Source organism: Castor canadensis, chromosome 4 (genome assembly GCF_047511655.1).
Source record: "Castor canadensis chromosome 4, mCasCan1.hap1v2, whole genome shotgun sequence".
Classification (NCBI taxonomy): domain Eukaryota; kingdom Metazoa; phylum Chordata; class Mammalia; order Rodentia; family Castoridae; genus Castor; species Castor canadensis.
The window spans coordinates 89,696,347-89,717,517 of NC_133389.1; the positions used below are offsets into that span (position 1 = coordinate 89,696,347).

Sequence of the window (21,171 nt, forward strand, 5' to 3'; positions counted from 1 at the left end):
TCTCCAAGCCACAGGCGCCGAGGCTGCCTTCACTCATATCACAACCCATCATCTTCCCAGCCAGGCTCCAGCACTTACCTCTCCTGAAGCAAGAGCCAAGTGCACCAAGTGACCTCAGCTGGTACCAGGACCTCTGCAGCCACTTCCAACCTTGGCTCTCTGATCTGACAGCCACCATCAGCCCTCACTTCCTTCTGTGAACAGTGCCAGCGTGCTTCCTCCTGCCTGTCAATATTTAACTACCCTGTCAAGTAACATTACATCACCTGCACTAAATCCCACTCCAATGATATGAGAGGGTGTGCCTGCTCTACTCAATTCATCTCAACTAGCCCTGATCCAGTGCCTGTCACTCAATCATTTCCTTCAATATAGATTGAGTGCCTACCATATTTGGCACTGGGGATACAGAAATGAAAGACCCACTCCCTGGAGACAGACAAAATAAAGTGGGGTGTACCATTATGCCAGAGCTTAATGTTGTAGGGAGATTTCTCTTCCAGGGTGACTGGGGAGAGATGGGACAAGAGAATTCCCAAAGATGGTGACACAATGAGTGACATCTCTAATGGGCCAAGTTAGGTTTGGAATGCCAAAGGGTGGCAAATACGTGGTCTCTTATCCTTTTTTTTAATGAAAGCAAGAACACCTGTTCATGTTCCATGAATGGAATTTGTTGTAGTAGTGCCTTTGATCTGCTTTTTTTTTTTTTTTTTGATTTTTTTTTATTGTTGTGCTGTGTTGGGGTACATTGTGGCTTTTATGAAAGTTCTTACAATATATCAAATATATTATACTTTAATTCACCCTCTCCACCATTCTCCTCTATCCTTCCCTCTCCCTAGTCCAGCATGGTCTCTATCCTCAAGGAGTTTAATCTCAATACAGGTTGCCTATCATTCTATAGATTGGCAGACCTGCTTACCTATCTGCCAACAGGCAAGGTGCCCATAATAAACCAAAGAAAGCTGCTACTTCTCATTTTTTTCATGGTAAGTTAGGCCATCAACTATGTTTAAAACTAACATCTGAACAAAAGGTTCCCAGTGGGATGAACTGCTGTATCCTTCAGATCCCTCAGTGTTACAGATAGGAGTGATTCTTCAGAGAATTGAAATAACAGATGAAACTAATGAGTAAAAAAATTGCCTATGACCCATTTATAAGACAAGGAAAAGGAATTCATGTGACAGAGTAACATTTTTCTCTGGTCAAAGGAATTACTTTGAGATCAACAAGGATTGGCAAAAGGTAACCAAGGATTGTTCACATACTCTTCTAAGCTCTCCATGACTTTTCCAATGCAGCAATTTCTAATACTTAATGAACTGTTATTGATTTTAAATGATGAGAAAGCCTAGCCAAACCCCTGGACTCATCTGTGATCAGAAGCCTTGGAAGCTCACTTTGGAATTTTTTTTTCCCCAAGTTTGAATTTACCACTAAAGCATAGCTCTCCAGTGTACCCACATGGCCCCTTTTCTACCCAAACTTACTTCAGCTTCATGCTTCAGAGAACAAAGACTCCCATTTATGTGTGACCATTCAAAAGACCCCACCACTGGGAAGCCCATTGGCTACCACGGAGGGTACTGGTATAATTGAATTGCAAAACACAGCCCGGGGATCACAATACATCCAATTTGGGACATGTTCCAAGCTCAGGAGCCTCTCTGCATGGAAGCAGCTCTCTTAGTCTTCCCAGGCAATTTTCCAGTTCCACTTGCATACTTCCCCAAGCGTTTCCAAGGCCAACGTTTATAGTCTGTTATAATATTTTACTACAAGGTATTTAGGATTTTGACAAATACTAACTGACATTACCACCATTCCAGTGAAAACTGATGACCCATATCTAATGCCTACTATGTGGTTGGTTGTGGCACAAGACATAATTTGAGTCAGTTAGTGATTATAAGCAGAATGTGTTTCCAGATCCATCCTTCACATCCTGAGAACACAGTGTGATTTCAGCCCATTAATAAGTCTACTCTGAATGCTTCATCATCACAAAATTGAACTGATGTTTTACCACACTCAAGCATGTTCTTTTTTTAAACCAATAATTTCTCAGAACTTTCTTGCTTAATAGTACATAACACACTTGGCATTAAGAATATTATGCATTATTAATAGAATAACTGCTACTAGTAATTGCCAACTGCCAAGGGATTTCTGGATCCAATTAGAATGGATTTGTGTCATTTATCTTGTGATCCAGCTAGAAGGAGAAGGTGCTGTATTACTTCTGGTTGGGGAAGAGTGCATTTTGTCTTATTAAGTAATTAACTAATTGTTTTTTCTTTTTTCAATCCTTTTTTTTTTTTTTGTCTTTTTTTTTCTTTTTTGGTGCTGGGATCGAACCCAGGACCTCGCGCATGCTAGGCAAGCGCTGTACCACGGAGCTACATCCCAGCCCCCTAATTAATTAATTAATTAGAGATAGGTGCTGACTAGGTAGCCCAGGCTGACATCAAACTTGTGATCTTCTTGCCTTAGCCTATCTAGTGCTGGGATTACAGGTGGCCATCACCATATCCTGCTCTCTTTTTTCAAAGATAATTTTAGTATATTTTAGCACGTGAAGTATATTTTTCTTTTGCAGTACTGGAGATTGAACTCAGGACTTTGCACATGCCAGGCAAGCACTCTACCTCTTGTGCTATACCGCCAGCCACATATTTTTCAAATATCATCACTGATGATGTGATTAGCAACCCATAGAAATTAACAAGTATGGCTAACATTTCTTAAAGTTAACATGGGGAGCTTCAACTTTCAAAAGACAGACTATTTTAAATGTATCCCATTTCTCTTTCGCATACCTGGTTTTATAGAATAAATGAAAGGGAGAGATTTCGTTTGCTTGTTTTTTGTTTTTTTTTAATAAGACATTTTAAAGGGAAGTTGTAAATCAAAACATTGCCCAAAAGCCAATTTAGTAAATATTCTGTTTTAGAAACAAGAGGCATTTTCATCATGTAAGAAAAGTAAAAATGAGCTTAACGCCTCAATGTAACTGACCTTGAGCAAGTCACTTGATCCCTATGAGTACGGTCTACATCTGTTCTACTTCCTCCTATGAGATGTAACTAAGGAAATGTGACTAATGGTTTATGGTACACTCAGAGAGGACTGTGCCTTTAAAACAGTCACTTTGGGATGCTGCAGCTTGTCCTTGTAATGCTGATAACTGTCCCAGTTTGCTCAGAACTTGGGGTTTCGTAATAAGTGAGACTTTCAGTACTAACACCAGGCAAGTCACTCAACTTCCTCCACTCAAATCATGTCAGAGCCCCCTCTTGGGAACTGACTACATACGTATCAATGGTAAATTATTTCGCATCTTGTTTCAACTAACACCTTTTGATTCTTTAAAATCCGGTTGACTCTTTGAAACAAACATCATCGTAGCCATGTTTAATAAATAAAAGGTTTGTGGAAGGTTGGTGTAAAAAATGAAATGAGCCCATAAAGTACAGAGATTTGAAACTTTTTTTGAGGAGTTCACAAACTAAGTCCAAAACAAACTTTACAAAAAACCCAGAAGGTCTTTAAAATTTTTCTCCTCTAAGTGTGTTTTGTAGGGTCGGCAACATTAGCATTGCTTCTTAGAAACACACAAACCTGGTTGCCCCAGACCTCCTAACTCACAATTGGATTTCTGTAGAAGTTCTGGTGGTTCAGAGACAGAGAATTTGTTTCAGCCTGGAAGAAGAGGGAACAAGCTCTATAAAGACATTTGACACAGTTAAAAAGATTTTTTAAAAAACTTCTTGTAATTTAGAACATTTTGATCAAGAAAGTGAAAGGCATGTTTTCTGTGCCTCATGAATTTCAACTTCGTAGTCAAGAGGCCATAAGACATAATTAAACGCTAAATGAGGCCAGTGACTAGATGGTTTTCCTATAAGCTAGTCTTATAGAAGGTCAGGATTCTCTTCAAAAAGTAGAGTAGCCAAGTGTGTGGGATTCCTTTTCTACACACAATCCTCTCCTAACTCCTCCCTGACTGGAGGATCAACCATGAGTGACCTCTTGGTTTTCAGCTTACACTTCAAACATCATTGCACAGGTGAGGATGCACAAGTTAAGAGTACTATTTTGGAGTCAAGGTCTGAATGTCCTAATAAATACCTAGACAGAGATCAAATTGGTAGTCCGACATACTAGTCTTTGGTGAAGCAAGTAATAAACAGTATGTATTTGATTCTTCTTTGTAAAATACTTTGGGAAGCAGTCATCATAAGGAGATTATGGTTACAAGAAGAGAATAGAGGATTATGATTACAGGATGAAGATTCAGACCTTGAGAACAGAGGAAACCAATGTCCCATACAAAACAGAGAAAGTGGGCAAAGCAAAACAACAAGAAGTGATAAGCAAAGATTACCTAAAGTACTGTCAAAATGTATGACAACATAACATAGAACAAACTGTAATAATGAAACAACTGAGGTGTTTTCTTTCCTGACACAGAAGATGTGTATTGTCATGAAAAATATAATAAGAGCCTGCAACCAAAATTGTAAATATTACAAAGTTTCAATTCAGGTGTGTATAAATTGGTATTTTATATGCTCTGAGAAGAAAATACAGTCATCTTTTATGGCCACGAGACAGAAATTCACAGAAAATGATAATTCATTTGGCCACCAAGAAAACACTAACATTCCCTAAAGTGAAAGAGAAAAGGATGAAAAGTGCAAAAATCTAAGTATAGGGGGATTTTTTTGCAAAGTGAGAGGTCTAGGCAAAAACCACTCTAAATTTCATACAGAAGATTGAATATGCAAGAATATTCACTCTAAAAGCCTTTAAGGAAGTTTTATGCTACAAGATATTAAAACATTCTTTAAAATACTACAACCCAAACACTAAGCTAATTGCTACTAACACAAGGACAAAGAAACCATTGGCACAGGATGGAAAGTCTCTAGAAGCAATATTCTAAACTTAGTTATGGTAATTTCAGTAAACTTTTGCTAAAAATAATACTTCAGATGAGAAAAATCATATCAATCAATAAATTGCATTCAGTAAATTTTTAATGTTTTTTGTTTGCAGGTGAAAGAAATGATGGCAGGGCCCTATTTCACACACATACAAAAAATAATTCTTAAGAGATTTAAGTTACAATTATTAGAAAGTCTCTGAAAAACCAGAGCATTGAGTAACAATGTCTTAAATTGTCTTATACACTCATAGTAAAAGAGACAAGATATTCAACTCAGAAGCTATAAAGAGAAAATTAGATACAATTAACATAAAACTAACAACATTTTAAAGAAAAACAGTATGTGACAAAACAAAGAAAATATTTCCAACTCAAATAAGAAACAAAGATTTAGTATTCTAACTATAAAGATAGTTCTTTCAAAATAAGAAAAAAGACTTTAATCAAAATATGTGTAAAGAATACGAACACACAATTCATCAAGATTGCAATTGGCTAATTTATATTTGAAAATATAGGCTTAGCATAGTTGGGGAAATACAAATCAGTATTTTACCTGTGAGATGGACTAGAATTATTAATACCAGTAACATACAAATGGCATTCAAGAGTATTTGGAGCTACACAATTTTATAGACTGTTGGAGAAGGAATAAATTATACTTCTTAGAAATTAGCTGATGTCTGTGAAAATTTGAAATCTACATATGATTCAACCAGCAATCACTCATAGGGATCCATCTTATGAATATAAATGCAAGACTACACAGGATTTGTTTGCAAGTATGCCCTTTGCAGGACTGATTATAATAGCACAATCCTGAAAACTTTTGTCAGTGGGGCACCTTTTGCAAAAATTATGCCACATGGCATATTAGACACGAGTTACAAAGTGTGACGGTGGTCTTTCTATATAGCGTCAGAAAAACATGTGTGGTGAGATGCTGTGCTAAACAAGTAAGTAAAAAAAAGCTCTCAAAACATTATTAGATGACTTCTCCTTGTAAAATATAAAAAGAAACCCTATGCATATGTATATGTGTACTCTCACATCAATTAAAAACTGACCAAAGTGAGTACCATCAGACAGTTTGTCCTGTCCTTGTGCCCTTAAGGCAGATGGAACAACAGGGTGGAGCTGAAGATTTTGACTTTTGGTTGACCTTGGAAAATCATATACTTGGAGAAAGGTACAAAAAGGAAGAGAGAGTGAATATTTTCTGGCTATGCAGTGTTTTGATTTTTCATGGAAGTAAAGCTTTGTTTTTAAGGCTATCTTTCTAAAGCTTATGGGAACACAATATGAATTCAGATATCCAATTTGTTGAGATGTTCAAGTGTTGATATAACATATAGGAAATTGGTACTGAATCTGAGAGAACTTCCACATATTGAAATAATTCCCCTGAAAGCAAACATCCACAGAATCATGCTTTTCTGCCAAGGTGGTCAGTTACCTCTCCAGGTTCGATGTTTTACAGTGGTCATGTCAAGTTGCCTTCAGATGTGAATCTGCTTCCTGCACAGAATTAATTACTGTAGGCTGATGACACATTTTAACCACCACCCACTCTGGCATTTGCAGAAGAGGAGAGAGATGGAGAGATTCATTTCCAAGGTACACAGCTTGGAAGCCCGAGGGGGTTTTTGAATATGACCTGTTTGTTTCACTGACTCATTCTTGGAGAAACATCCTGAAGTTATGAAAAAGGGATCTTTGAAGTTATAAGGAGGACTGTGTGGCTTTACACTGTCTGTACAGACAGAGGGACACAGAGATCCAGGATCAGCTAGTGAGGGAGTGGCCTTTATTTATTTATTTTTTAATTGCTAAATCTTTAAGTGGTCTTTTTTATTATTCTTCTGCAATTCTTTTTAAAAATATTTTTATTATTGTTGTGCTGGGAGTATGTTGTGACATTTACAAAAGTTTTTACAATACATCATAGGTGAATTCACCCCCTCCATCATTCTCCTTTATCCCCCCTTTCCCCATTCTTAAAATAGTTCCTTTTAGATAGCTGATCAAGGCTTGCATTTTGTGTATTTGTGGGAGGCATGTTTGATGATACTGTAGGCAATCTTACCTAAAATCCCAAAGCAAATGTTTCTTCATGATGCTAATACCAACTGATCGGTGATGATGCTAATAAAGAAGTCAGGATCAACATGAATTTCTTTTACAATGAAAAACAAGATGCAATGTGGCTTATGTTGGAATGAAGAAAAGAATCAAATCAAATCAATTTAGGTGACAATAAGTCCAAGAACCCAGTGATTCATAACTTCATAAAACTGCCCACGTAAGAAAGAATCTGTTTAGAAAACTTTTTTTTTTCTGAGATATACACACTCACCAGCACATGGACCAGATAAACACTCAAATCATGAACTGGATCATCACATCATTCCTTAACCTTTGCTTCAATGCCCAGGAGCAAATCAGGTCCAAAGGAAATTTCCTTTAAGTGGCTAATGTTGTCCTTTGTCACAGCAAGAGCTCATTAAACTTTGAAGAAGGAACATCATAGTGTTTACAATGGAACAGTGGAACGAATGCTACCACATTATTATTTGCTTCATGCAACAAACTTAGTATCATTATAGTTTCATGAAATACAATATAAATTGCTCATTAATTATTCACGTTGTTTCCAGCACACAGGATTAAAAAAATCCAAGAGAAATGCTGAAATGTTGCTACCAAAACATTTACTTAGATCAAAAAAAGACTCAGCTGAACTAAAAATGTTGCTTATTAGAAATCCTAACAGATCACAACACTAGAGTCACTGGAATCACTAGAATAGATCACTAACATGCTTTGAGAATTTCTCCCATCCTATGACTGGTCAAATTTTCCACTGCTTATTGTTGATGTTTAAACCACAGATAAAGTCAACATCGAGGTGATCTAGCTTGTATGCTGAGTGACTCAGCCCCAAATACAACTCCATCAGGTAGCTTAATTAAGACAAATCTTTAAACAATCAAGCTGGCTCCCCTGAATACCTGGCTGTAAATGTAGCATTTAATTTCAGTAATATCTAACTCCCCTGCAAGTCTATAAGCTCTATGCGCTCAGTTAGTAAATGATAATGACTTTACTTATCAACATAGTCTCAGAACCTGACACACAAAACACAATCAATAAATGTTTTTGTTGAGGGGATTATATAATAAAAATTTCTCCTTTATGCATCTGCATAACATCCTGTTAAAAATGGTACATTGTCATTTTCTTGACCATTCAACAGTGACAATAAGTGAAGCCACTTCTTATTGTGTAGCATTTTAAACACTGTTGCACTGATTGTCTTTATTTATGTAATTCCCCCATATTTTGGATTCCCAGTAGGAGAATTAATAGGTCAAAGAATCAGAACATTTTTATGGCTTTTCATATATCATGCAAAGTAACTGCTGGAAAGAATGGACAAACCATGGAAGAACAAGTTGTACCATTGGCCATGAACAGCAGCTTTTAATTTTTTAAAGAAAGGGTTGATAACTTATGGGAAGTTGGAATGTTAGCTGATATTTTGTTGTAAATTTGAATGCCTTTAGTTTGGTAGATGGTACATTAACTCATCTTACTCAACTATATTGCACTTTTTTTATTTTGTGCATGAATCAAGGAATGATCTGACATGACCACCACTCTGTGCATGGGAACTTTTCTAAAATACTTAAAGAGACTTTGACACTATATATTCTGCATCAAATGATTCTTTTCATTGTGAATTACTTCTCAAGAAAATGACAAGAACCTTTTGGGTGATACTTCTGTTGGCCAAGGATCTCTATTAAATGGACTCCAAATAGACCAGAGGCCTCTTGGATAGATTATTTACATGTGTGTTGATAATTATCTTTGGAAGTTTTCACACTGAAAGAATTAAGTGAGTTATTTTGCAGAAGCAGGCCAATTTGATATACCAATAAATAATAGGCTAACTAAATCAGAGTTCAGGCCCAGCATACACAGAGAAATCCTACACTTACAAGAGTTTTGGTCGTAATGAAATTGAAAGCTGTCACCAAATCCTGTTATCTGTGTGGGTGGAAAAGTGCTCAACAAAACACTGATAGCTTAGAAGGTAGAAAATTGAATTAAAGCCAACAAAACCTTTGAGTGAATGGCAGACTGAAGACAATAACTGAGTGATAAAATAAAACTTTCCCAGAAACCCAAGTCTAATAAAATTGTTCTGTAAGTGCTTTGTGGCTATAGGTCTAACTTCTTTATATTCTTAGGGTTCAAAGATGTTTGGCTTAGGGAGTGGGCACCCCTAGGATGTGCAGGCAATCTGGGAAGTAATAATGGGGCCCAAGGTGGAATCTGGTTTGTGTATTCAGTAAAGGTTTGTATGATTGTATAAATATTTACAAATGACTTCCCAAACAGAGCATTCTCTCATTGTTCTAGATATTCTGTGCTTACACACTTGGGGCAAAAGACAGATTCCAAGAATACCTGTGAAGATATTTTAGATTAAGAGGTCAGAAATCTCAAACATAAGCCAACATGTAATATGGTGAGCTAAATGTTTACCTCTTGCTTCCTTTCTATTTGGCCGGGTGGTACTTGATAAGAAGAAAATAGTTACTTATCTTAAAAATGCTTCGCTTCAAGAATCATTAATATAGAGATAAAGCAATAACAACATTCTATAAATAATTTCAAAGGGAGTTTTCTTTTTGTCTCCCACTAGAGATCATAATTGAATAGGGGAAGGAAGTAAAGTTCAATGATTAAGGACATGGATGGGAACCAGATAGCCTGGATCCAATCCCAGTGCTGCATGAGTAGGGCTGTGTCATGAAACTACATTCCTCATATGCAAAATGGAGTTGATAATAACAACAGCTATTTTATCATGTTATTGAGACTATGAAATGCACTAAATATGGGGAAAACACTTCAGAACAGTACCTGGAACACAGCACATACATTTGCTATTATGAGATTAGGAACATCTTGAGAGAGTACAGTTTTTATAGCTGTGCTTCCCAGTTTCAATGTCACTCCAACACATAGCAGGTGATCAATGAACAATTACTGAATGAATGGCTGACTATAAAGGATTTTCTACTGGGATTTCTTTAAAGGACAGTATTAGCTTGTATCTCATTTAACACAGGACTGATAGGTAACTGTCAAAAACAATTCCAAGGTGCAGAGTCTGCACACCTGAATGCATCAGCAGAATGAATAATGACAGAGCAATGAACAGTATCAGATAAAAGCCATGAAATGTAAAGAAGACAAGCAAGAGTCTTAACACAAATCCAAATGATTTTGAATTAATACAAGTATTATTTTCTTGGCAGAGTACTGGCCTGCTCTTCTCCTCTTAGCTGATAAGGCCATGACTATTACACCATCTGGGATGGGTCAAGATTAAGAAGAGAATCTGATCTCATCCCTAATTACTCCTTTATTCAAGTAAGGTTTGGGGAGTGGGTGGGAATGTTTCAGGGAAAGATTTTCAAATGACACAGATTCTCTAATAAAATGCCCAGAAGCTGACTTACCCTTCTTAATCTCAAAGACATCTGAAATAACATAGTATCTGTAGCCATTTCTAATCCTGAAAAATCCCAGAGCCATTTAACTTTTTTAAATTCATGTACTTAGCAGTCACATCTCTCACCACAGAAATGCAGCTCTTGTTTCTGAAGTAAAAGCAAGCGGTGTTTTTAATAGGTACCACAAGATAATAGGATGACTAGACACATAGGTCACATCAATGAATTGGAGACAGACTGGCTTTACCAAGTAAGAAGACAGCCAGCCTTACAGAACTTAACAGAGCTTGGGCATAGCATCCTTGGTTCCCCCTTCAACAGCAACAGGGTAAGTGAAACCGTAGGTAAGAGAGTGGCTGAATGATTAAATGACCACATGAAATGAAGTTAGAGATGGCACTGGCTACAAAGATCTTAGTTAAGGGGCAGAATCTTTCCCATTAATCAAATCCACTGAAGAATAGATTTAATTTGAAATATCAACATACAGCCAGTGGCCACACAGTAGAGGGTGAAGGCTAGTGAGTCCCTTTGACATTTCTATTCTTTCTCTGATATTCTTTTCTCTCACTGACTACTTATATATTGTGGCCCCCTCAATGGCACTTTCCTTTTGTGACTCTGAAGGTTCTCCATGGCTGTTCTTGAGACATTTCACTTTCTCACGTGGCCACAACCTCACTCTTTGTCTTCCTGGATAAAGTAGTTACTCTTTGTGAATTTGTTAGTTCAGTTGGAAGAGGAGGTTGAGCATTTCACTTTTGAAAATCTGAGAACTCTGAAAATCCACATGACACCACAGGTGCCATGAAAGTTCAACACCTGGAGCATGTGACAGGTTGCAGTCCACATGTGGGTGCAGTCACGATATGGTACAAATTACCTTCAGACCACACATGTAAGGTGTATGTGAAGCATAAATGAATTTTACATTTAGATTTTGATCCCATCCCGAAGATATAGCATTATGATTTTATCTCTCTCTCTTTTTTTTTTTGGCACTACTGGTGTTTGAACTCAGGGCCTCACACTTGCTAGGCAGGCGCTCTATCACTTGAGTCACTCCACCATCCTAAGATAGAGCATTTTGTATATGCAAATATTCCAAAATCTGAAAAAAATCCCAAACACATCTAGTTCTAAGCATTTTGGATAAGGGGTACTAAAACTGTATTTTCATCCACCCAGACACCCAAATAGGAAACTGTTTTTGTCAGCTTACCTCCTCTCCCCTCCATATGCACTTATCATTTCTTGCTATACTTGCCTTCCAATTTTTTTTTTCAAATCCATCCTTCTATCCCAAGTGCCATTGTGAACTCTGAATTACCATCCTCTCTCACTTGTATTTCAACCAACATTCTTCAAGCTCAGGGGTTCTTCTGATGCATGTGAGAGTCACGTGGCGATCATGTGACTAGTGCTTGGATCCCTCTTCCCATACCAGAGATATGGTTAGATTCATGATTGGCACTTGTAAAAGTCTTCATGTGACTTTTGAAGGGTCAGACTGTGGTCATCTTTCTGGCTCTGGTCTTGGGTCCCCTATGGACATGCCATAAAGAAGCTTCAAGAATGCTCTTTCTAAAATGTTCATTTGCCACTCTGCTTAAACCCTTTCAATGAATTTCCTTAATCAAGAAAAGGAAATTCAAATTCTATAATGTTCCCTCACCCTTCCCCTGTGACTATGCATCTTCAAAGATGCAGCTTCTATATCACCTTTCTAAGAAGCCTATTCCTTTTTGCTTGGGTACAACTCCTCTTTATAACATGTAGTAATTATATTTAAAATGGATATATGTACCTGAATTTCTTACTCACCTACAAGTCAGTTTTCTCAGAATTATTTATGACTTCTACCTGTTGTCTCATTTTAATTACTCATAGTGGTGCCTTTACTCCTAAGGATGTCCTAGTATGGATGATACATTGATAGTTACCCTATCTGTGAGGTCAGTAGCACAATCATATTCTCTGCTATAATCTCAATGCCTGATACAGTTCCTAAAACTTGGTATATGCTTATATGTTCAAAAAGTGAGAGAAGGAACAAAGTATGTACCTGAAAAATATCCTATCACCTTTAGAAGTATATGGTAACTGGTAGAAAGGCCTGTGTAAAAAAAACTAAACAAAGAAACAAACTGGCTGGCATACATCTATTTCTTAAAAAATATGATTTTGAAGTTCCTTCTTTCTATGTAACATCACTTTTCATACTTTTCAGGGTCCCTTGTGGCACTAGCAATATTAGAGATGTTCCATGCAATCATCAGTCAGGCAAAGGCCAAAATATAGATGATTCCTGGGAACAGCCCCAGACAGTGGCTGTTCTTCAAGGGTAACTGTGCTTTCTGTGGACTTGAACTTGGGCTCTGGTGTCAGACTGCCTGTGTTTGCATTGTGTTCCTCTACTTAAGAGGACACGTGACTTTAGGCAGTTAAATTCTCTAAGCCTGCTTTGAGCAGAGGATGTGAAGAATGCCTACCTCACAGAATTCTTTTGAGAATTAAATAATGAAAACTGTGCAGAGTTTAGCATGGTACCTGTTCTACAGAAAGCTTTGAAGAAAAACACTAGGCCTTATTATTTTATCTATTTGACTTGATGGACTTACAAAAATATTTCATTTGAGAAAGACATTTGCCTACATTTAAAAACACTTTGAAATATCACTGTTCTAAAATATTGTGATTGTAAAGATTCCAGTCCAGTCCTCCCCTGGGATCTTTGTAACTTGAGTTGCTAATGGAGCCAGTGTTATTTTTTTACCCTGCAATTCAGTGACTGAAGTCCACACCTTGCCTGCTCACTAGGATCCATTAGTGGAAAAGAAAATATCAAGCTAGGACTCAGATTTCGAAGCAAGCCACAGGTGGTGTTGGGTGCCAGCTTCTGGCAGCATGGCATAAAAAGAAATGAATGCTCTTGCCAGTGTTGGGAATATTACCACAGTATGCCTATTATAAATATTTACTTTTTTAGCTGAAATACCAGGGGACACTAGGGTTTCTGTTTGAACAGTGCTTTGAGGTAGAACTCATTGAAATGACATAGAAAACATTGCAGAAATAAATTCTTTTATGATTACACTTATATCATACCAACAGACTGCAAAGTAAAGCGTAGGAAGACAAAATAATCTCAGTTATTTATGCCTAACTCTAGTTTCCAATACAGGTCTGTAGATAACTTTGCATTAAGTATATGAGGAGCTTTTTTGGCAAAATAGGCCTACCACCTAAGGTTGAAAAAGCAAGGTAATTTGGAAGACATACGTTTGGGGTTATAGCCAATGCCTTTGGAGTCAAATAGCCACAGGTTTGAGAAAATAAAACACTTAAATGTCTGAATGTAAAATAAATTCAGTAAGTCCAACCTCTGATGGGAGTGATAATAATAACAATTATTATTAAAAGTTTTATTTTCTAAGGGTATTTAACATAAAGCTGATTAGATTGTATTGTGTTTTATTCTGTTTTGCTTTTTACTGCTGTTCTTGTTTGTAATTTTAAATCAACTCCCAAATATTCATATAGACTTAAAACCTGACTTTAATAATTTCAAATTTCTCTGAGGAGTTAAGGGATCAACACAGAAGTATGGTAATGAAATTGAGGTGTCTGCATTTTCATGACCAAAGGGCATGATAACTTGTCCTAAAACTGTTTGATCTTGTTACCATTCCTGCTGAATACTTTGAGTCATGCAAGGATATAGAATGCCTTTTATTCAAAAGCTCCCCATAGAGAGATTGCATCGACAGAAATTCAGAGTAAGCTGCTGAAAGGCAATATTAATCCCGTTCCTGGGATATTACACTAAATATTTGACAGGAATCCAAATTTTCCTGTAGCCTTCCACTAAGAAGATAATCTTTCATAATTTTAACTGTGAAAGGGGAGGATTTGATCTTTTGAAATGGAAAGGGTGAGCCTAATTGAATTTCCTTCTTTGGTTTCTTATTAAAGATGGGCCCAGATTGAATCATATTCAATTAATGATTGTACTTGGATATATTGCCTTTTCTGAAGCTCAAAATAAGACTACGAAAGTTTGAAATAGATGTAGGGGGCAATGGTGCCAACTCAACACTTAAACAAAGACCTGTTTCAATGCTATTTATTTATATGACCCTTGAGCAGGCTGAGCCACTGCTCTGACCAACTCAAAACCTGAATAGAAAACTATGTGACACTGAATATCACCTATGGAAGAAAAAGAAATGTACAAGTGCTATAAGTAATATGCAGGGTATCCTCTTCAAACTTACTTTCCTCTCCTTATTATGCACCAAACACAACATGGTCCCTGTCATTGTTGAGCCAGTATACCTTTGTCATGAACCCATTCAGCATAACCAACCACATATCTGCCCCACGGTCCAGGCTCAGCCAAATCCTCCTCCCATAGGCTTTATGCAGTTCAAGTACCATGAACTACATTTTATAGACTAATAATTGCAATATGAGATCTTTAAATTAGCACAATAGCCCAAATGTTTTTAAACTGGAAGTGTCCAGGAGCATAATCCCTATATAATTACTATCTCTGAATAGCTCTCCCTTTTTTAAGGATTTCTAGGAGTCTTTTTTTCTTCTCTTTGTGTTAGACAGTGGGATTTTAATACAATAGATCTTCACATTATTTGCTAATTGTCTCATATCTCTGTGTGCATATTGCTTCCCTAGTGATGGAGTGTTTCCAAGGCAGACTGAGTAGTACTTCATTTCTTCAGTGACTCCTCTATGCCAATACACACACACACACACACACACACACACACACACACACACACACACACACCAGAGCTGTCCAGGTCTAACTTTTCCTTTCCTCTCTCAAAACTCATATATTTGCTACTTGCAATATCTGAAAGCTTGTACTCAGGCTCTTGCATTGAACTGAACAATTGAAGCATCTTCCAATGAAGATGATCAATATCTAAAAATTGGGGTTCAAAAAGTAAATAAATAAAAATTGGGGCTCTTGCAATAGACAGGGCCAGGTCAGCACAGGGTGGTTTATTTGACTACCTGGAAGTCTTTGCAGGATTAGAATACAAAACATTTGCTGAGAAAGTATAGTCACAAATTGTCCACACAGTCACATATATGTGAATCTGCAGAGTTTACAAAATCTTCCTTGGGGATTCCAAGGAAGGGGATGGTATGAACTTTGCATCAAAATGAAAAGCAAACTTCAGAGAATAAATTAACTTTATGACCTACTCAGCATTTAGATTGTTTAAAATAGATCTCCTCTGGCAGTCACCATTTCACATTGTCTCACTCTACTGGCCCTGTCCTCTCCTCTTCTCAAGAGTCCTTCTAAATGTGGTCATCACAGGATGTGCCAGTTGCTTTAAGCATTTCCCAGCTAACTCAAGGGAAATTAATATTATAGTCAAGAATTTTACTTACATCTTTATAGAGTCTTTTCTGTATCAATTTTGCTCTATCATTCCCTCTACCATAAAAACTCTACCAGGCATTACTCTTTTTCTTAGCCTCAAATATGATTCATTGCATTTCAATTGAGAGAACTTTGAAAAGCATGCCTAAACTACTTCAGAATGGAACAAAATCCAACAACTAAAAAGATCCACTGTAGGGCACAGATGGAACACAGCTCCCCAGTCCCCCCACAGAGTAGAGAAGGGCAAATTGCCAGAGGATAGCCTGCAGCTCTCACAGGAACATCAGGTAGACGTCAAATGAAACCTGCCTGGCCTGGTACAGGCATCAGAGACAAAGGATGCCATTCTGAAAGCGCAGGTATACTCTCACATCTGAGCTCTGTGCAGTGTAAGAAAAGAAATCTCTATGCAAATCATGACAGGAAGGAAGGGAGGGGGGCAGGGAGGAAATAAGAGAAAGAGTTGCTGTAATCAGACTGAATTAATAATGACTGGAGATAGCTATACAAAGAAGAGGGGGTCATAACCAAGACAACCTTTCCCTAAAACTTCCCTCCTTCCTTTGTGCCTATCAAAACTGTCCCACTGGGAGTCACTGCTGAGATCCAGTCTGTGATCCCTATGACTATTGTTAGTCACCCACAGCTCCCCTCTGACATTTGATGGCCTCATTGTCTGCACCAGTGGTTCTCAGCTGGGGAAGATTTTGTTCCCCAATGAGCATTTGGCAATCCCCAGAGACATTTGTGGCAGTTACACTGGGAAGGTGCTACTGGTATGTAGTTGATGGAGACCAGCCTTGCTGCTTAACTTCCAACAAGCACAGAGCAGCCCCATAGCAAACTATGTCAAGGCTGGAAATCTCTGCTCTTGCCCTGCTGTTATCTGGCCCCAAACCCTACTTTCTAGAATCATTCTTAATGCTCTCTCCGCCTTGCCTCTCTGTTTCTCTTACAGGTGTCTTTGGGATGTGGACCACATCTGACATCTCACTGTACTGCCCAGTGTTCTGCAACAGAGCTCTGAACACAGTAGGGAGAGTGGGTGAGTGAGAGCAGGAGAGAAAAGGCAATGTTGACCCTATCAGGAGTCAGGGCTGGAGGAAGTTGCCTCTCGGCAGCATTCTTGGCAAATTTTGTGGGATGAGGAATGGCATGGCAGAAACTCAGTCCTCATCTGAGCAAAGGGCAAGGGGTGAGCAGCTCTTTTGATGGACATAGACCTGGGAGTAGTCCTGTAGGAATAAAGAGGTTGGAGACTGGACAGGAGCATCCCATCCAGCAATCAAGGAGAGCAGAGACAAATGTATATTTTTTTTATTGTTTTATTATTCATATGTGCATACAAGGCTCGGGTCATTTCTCCCCCCTGCCCCCACCCCCTCCCTTACCACCCACTCCGCCCCCTCCCTCTCCCCCCCACCCCCTCAATACCCAGCAGAAACTATTTTGCCCTTATTTCTAATTTTGTTGTAGAGAGAGTATAAGCAATAATAGGAAGGAACAAGGGTTTTGCTGGTTGAGATAAGGATAGCTATACAGGGCATTGACTCACATTGATTTCCTGTGCGTGCGTGTTACCTTCTAGGTTAATTCTTTTTGATCTAACCTTTTCTCTAGTTCCTGGTCCCCTTTTCCTATTGGCCTCAGTTGCTTTTAAGGTATCTGCTTTAGTTTCTCTGCCTTGAGGGCAACAAATGCTAGCTAGTTTTTTAGGTGTCTTACCTATCCTCACCCTTCCCTTGTGTGCTCTCGCTTTTAGCATGTGCTCAAAGTCCAATCCCCTTGTTGTGGACAAATGTGTATTTTGATTGTTAAACAATGCTCTTAAAACAAACTAAAGAAAAGCACAAATGCCATACAGACCAGGGAAAAATCCATCTGTCTGCTTCCCAGTGTCACAGGTCTCTGTCAGCCCTTCACCTGGAACTGGCCACACAGACACACTGCACCTGCATAGGCTTTCATTGAGCAGAAATAACATGGAGTGCATGCTCTCTCCTCCTGCTTCCAACTTCCCTCTCCTACACACTCTCTCTCTTACATGTTCTCCCCTTTTCCATCTCTCCCTCTCCTACTCATCCTTCCCATATCTTTCTCACTATTCTAATCTACTCAAGAAAAGCACAAGCCAAGGATGTAGACATTAGCCATCCATGTCACCCCCACCTGCCTCCCGGAGTATGGTTTCATACTCTACAGCCTCATAACTGAGGGTTGCCAGGCTGTTTCCCATGGGACGGGCTGAGGACCAGCTTCTTAGCAAAGAGCCCATCTTTAGTTCCCAGCATCTGGCAGGCTCCATCTACAAATGCTCTGAGAGGAAACCATGTTTCAAGGATCCAGTTCTCAGCCACACTGCACAGCCGCCTGGCAGCCTCATGTGTGGCCCTATTAGGCAGCTGCTCAGATGCCTGAAGGCACACCTGCCTGGGAAAAGAAGAAGCTAGAATGTTCTCATTTCATCATGAACTTCATGTGAACTTCTGAGTACTCATTTCTAACAAAGATAAAAGCATCTAGATGTTAGTTTTTTAAACACATTGGCCAAGACAGCTTTTCCTTTCCTAACTATTTTTTGCCTGCTGGCAAAAAGAAAAAAAGAAAGGAAGAAAGAGAACCTTAACTAGTCACTGTAGGACTTTCTCAAGACAATTTCTTTGGGAGTCAGGGTGATGGGACGGTCATAGTCATCATTAAAATGTTCTGTTGATCTTGCTTGGCCCTGCCAGGCTGGACCGGTGAACCCCACAGACTGACAAAAGAGTGTGTCTCCTTCCTCTTGGTTCAATTCTGGCCCTTGCCCTAGACAGTTCTCTTCAGGCCTGGACTTTAGGGAAAGTAAGCAACAGTGCTCATCTGAAGAGGGTCACTGGCTGCTCTGTAGGGACCCACAGGCTCCCACTCAGATGAATGGCCTTGTCAATGTATTGAGATTCGGTTATAGTTTCAACCATCCCCCTAGGAACATATCTGTGTCATGGAAAAGGTCCTCCATGGGGTTGGCCCTCCTTTCTTGCACTCTTGCCCCACTTTGGCTGACTTCTGGGCTCCACTTTAGGAACTTCCTGATCCCTCTTAGCTGACTGCACCCCTCTAGGCATGAGTCACTTTTGTAGGTGCCCCCAGGCTACGGCCACAACCCTGGAGAGGCAAACTATTCTCTCAAGCACCAGGTTTAAAGCAGGTGTCCTAAGTTGCAGCCCCAGCTCAAGTCTGAGCCCCTTGCTTCTCCTTCAGCCCTCCCTCTCTTCCTCCTACCTCAGAGCTGTTTTTCCTGATGGACAAGGGAAGAGGAGAAAAGGATGGGCAAAGAGAATGGTCACGTCTTCTTGCAGTCTCCTGGTGATTGTTTTCCATCAACTTTTGAACCAATCTGGCAGGCTTTTTCATTTCTAGGTTTCAGACAGTTTCACAGCCATGTACAGGTCAACTGTCTTATTTGTATGAAAGATTATCGATCAATGCATAATAAGACAAAAATGAATTTTTGTTTTGTTTCGTTTTGTTTTAGAATGCACATAGTCCTGATAGTGCTTGAAAATACTTCTTAAGGTAGGAGAGGGAAGTTGAGACTTGGGTCCTCCCTCTCTCTTTCTTGTCAAACAAGAGGACAGTGAACCCTGCCCTCCTTATCCCAGTAGGTGTTAAAGGGATCAAGTGAGATAAGGAATGTGAGATTCCAATCTAAAATCAGGATTTTCAGAGGCCTCTCTGTAGGTATTATCTGTGGGGATGGGCCAGGGCACTGGGTTTTCCTTCCCTGCACTCTGATCTTTGCTTTTCCACTTTATTGACTGAAGGAGAACAGGAGTCAGACCTCTCCTTGAATTTGATTTTGAGCACCTCTGAACGCATGCTTGACACCTGGGGCCAGGCATGGCCTTGCTCCTGCTTCAAATCCACCTGCTCTCCCAACTTTCCCTCTGCAGCCCACTTCTTACTCTTCTCCCTTGATTCCTTGTGTTTTATACTCTCTGTGAAGAATTGTTTTAACTTTGCCTTTTAACGTCTCAAAAGGGAGAGACCAGAATAGATGCCATGTGATAATAATAATAATAATAAAATAGCCTCTCGGGTCATTTTGTCAATTTCACATGAGGGCACTAAATATACTTTTGCATTTGGGAAGGAAATCATTTATTTAAAAGGCCATTCTCTTTGTAAAAGAAGGCAAGTTGCAAAAGTATTAGATAATTTAACTTTTTCTAATGTTTCACTGCTTTGAAACAATTCCCAAATCCAGTCAGGTCTCAGTTAATACCAGAGATGAGTTTCTGTACTCATTGTAAGAATGTTTTGTAAGATGAATCTCAGGGATTTACAAACTCAACAATTTTGAAAAGCCAACATTATGTAAGGTGCTGTGGAGGAGATAAAGATGTTTAGAATAAAATTAAAAGCAATTTTTAAATGAAACTAGTTTATAAAAAGCATTAGGTTTTAAAACACTTTTCATGTTCTCATTAAATCTTACGATGTTATTATTGTTATCACCATTTTATAAATGAGAAAAAGAGGCTCATTTTGCCAGACCTTGGAATAAAATCCTAGATCCTCAGAATTCAAACTCCAAATGCTTCTTATCACATAATACTCAGATGTTTGTTTTGTAGGAAGTTAAACGTACTCAAAAGGAGTGAATGCAAAATCCTGTTTCCTGAGAACTGGAAAAGGTTTAATAGGATCACTCCAGTTGGTCCTAAGGGAAGGATGGGATTTTTGACATCACTAGAAGAATAATAAAGGGATAGTTCAAAGATAGTTCACCTTTGCACAAAGAATTTTTAAGGAATGGCAACTGAACAGCTTTCTAGAATATGCAGTCCTTGGAGAAAACAACAATGCACGAGCAAAAGGTCAAAAAGATAAGTTGTACAGGACCTCATTTCCAGGTTAAGGGACTAAGACATCCTTCGGCATCAAGCGGAAGCCAATGCATATGTATTTGTGGCAGTGGCTGTTGTTAAAAGTGGATGGAGTGAATAGGCTTGTGTTTGGCCTCATCTTCATGTAAGACAGACCTGCACAGAGAGGAAGTAAGGACCAAACAATTGCAGGTGAAACTAGGAAGTCTTCCAAGTGGTCCAAGGTAGAAGAGAGCAATTACAGCAAAGGGTAAAATGGCAAAGATTTGAGAAATGCAATAATTAGAAAACCCAAAAGTCTTATAGAAAGTTGAAGAAAGAAGAATGTGAGCCCTATATTTTGAGCTTGGGCAATGTGAAGATTGGATATCATAAATAAATGTGATCTTAAAG

General features: G+C 38.7%; 1 protein-coding gene across 10 annotated transcripts in view; it reads right to left on the bottom strand.

Annotated features, from left to right (window-relative positions):
* The window catches only part of Nckap5 (NCK associated protein 5), a 927,122-nt gene that overhangs the window by 697,172 nt on the left and 208,779 nt on the right, over window positions 1-21,171 (bottom strand). Inside the window, exon 1 of one of the 10 annotated variants that reach the window (XM_074070596.1) lies at window positions 79-5,220. The exons of the other annotated variants lie outside the window; for them this stretch is intronic. The gene's annotated coding sequence lies outside the window, so the exon portion shown is untranslated. Of the gene's footprint in view, window positions 1-78; window positions 5,221-21,171 lie in introns of those variants that run through there. 10 annotated transcript variants of the gene reach the window in all.